The sequence below is a fragment of the Nuphar pumila genome, chromosome 11 (assembly GCF_984573655.1).
Source record: "Nuphar pumila chromosome 11, dmNupPumi1.hap1.1, whole genome shotgun sequence".
Lineage (NCBI taxonomy): Eukaryota > Viridiplantae > Streptophyta > Magnoliopsida > Nymphaeales > Nymphaeaceae > Nuphar > Nuphar pumila.
In genome coordinates this window covers 86,356,568-86,357,951 of record NC_143259.1, presented here as the reverse complement: position 1 = coordinate 86,357,951, position 1,384 = coordinate 86,356,568, and the positions used below count along the sequence as shown (strand labels likewise).

The 1,384-nt window shown below is 45.2% G+C and overlaps 1 long non-coding RNA gene across 1 annotated transcript; it reads left to right on the top strand.

The window, feature by feature from the left end:
* The first annotated feature begins 462 nt into the window (after nt 1-462).
* On the top strand, nt 463-778 carry LOC149822462 (uncharacterized). The gene is made up of 2 exons (XR_016426019.1): nt 463-628; nt 727-778. It is a non-coding gene; the product is annotated as an uncharacterized LOC149822462 (long non-coding RNA).
* The last annotated feature ends 606 nt before the right edge of the window (nt 779-1,384 follow it).

Sequence of the window (1,384 nt, the reverse complement as noted above, 5' to 3'; positions counted from 1 at the left end):
CATTTTCATGAAAGCCATATGTAAGGGTCTCATTTCGACGATCAACCAAGAAACCCAACATGTGGTACTTAATAAGATCAACAAGACATACAATATGTCTTACCTTAAGGGGCAGTTACGGCAATGGAGGAGTGGAACGATGGTTGGCTGCCACAAGTGATGTCACCAGTAAAGATGGTTGGAGCTCTTGGGGAAAACAAAAGGGAATAGAGGAGACTGCACGGTGAAGAAGGCTGGAACAAGGCTGCAGCCGTTTGAAGGTTGAAGGAGGAGGTTGCAGCGTCAAAGAGGCTGCTGTAATAGCTTGCTGCTGTAGCTGTAATGAAAGGCTGTGGATGGCAGCTGCTGGTGGCACTGTTGGGTGCTGTGTAGAAGAGGTGAACTGGCTGGTGGCTGGTGGCTGTTGGCTGGAGCAGTGAGCGTGGAACCGGTGGAAGAAGCCGTTGGCTGGTGGTTGTTGGCTGGAGCAAGGAGCTTGGAGGTGGGCTGCAGCAAGGATGGTGGCTGGAATGGAGAGCTGGCTGAAGCTAGAGTATTTGAAGAAGATGGCTGAATGTTGCTGCAGCTGCAAAGAGGATGTCGGAGGTTGAAGATGATCTGGAGCTGCTGGGCATGGAGCTTCAAAGAGGTGCTGCTGGCTGCAAGGAAGAAGATGGCTGAACCGTTCTAGTGGTGGCTGCAGCTTTTGTTCGATGGCTGGGCATCCAAAGAGGTGGCTGTAGAGAGGTTGGAAGGCTGCTGTGGCTGTAGCAGCTAAGGAGAGAAGAAGGGAGGTAAAGAGAGAGAATATGAGAGAGAAAAGGAGAGAGGCGTGAGATGGGAGAGGAGCCGTAAGTGGCTTCCTTTTCTCTTTTTCTTTAACCAAACCCAACTTAGGTCTTTAATCAGCCTCAACTTAGGGTTTTTAGGGGTTAATGAAAAGAGAGAGAAAGAGTGTACGTGAATGGGCTGGAGAAGGGAAAGGAAGGAAGGGAAGGGAAGAAGAAAAGAAAGGGAAGAAGAAGAAAAAGAAAGAAAAGGGAAAAAGAAAGGAAAGAAAGAAAAGGAGGGAAAAAGGAAAAGGGAAAGAAAAAAATGAGAAAATGGAAAGTGGGGCTGGAGGCTTGGGTGACCACCTTGTGGGTCCCACCTCTCTAAAACGCAAAATAAATAAATAAAAATAAAAATGAACAAATAAAAAGAAAATTGAAAGGAATAAAAGAATTTTTTTTTTAATAAAACAAAAATGTAAATGAGTGGGCCATCTCAGAGCGGGTCCAAATTTCACTTTTGAAGTTCATTTTGACGATTAGAGGGGTAAAATAGTCTTTTCAAAAAAAATTCAGATGAAACGAGCTATTTTTGGCAGTTTTTGAAACGAGCTCGGATTTTGAAGTTCAATACC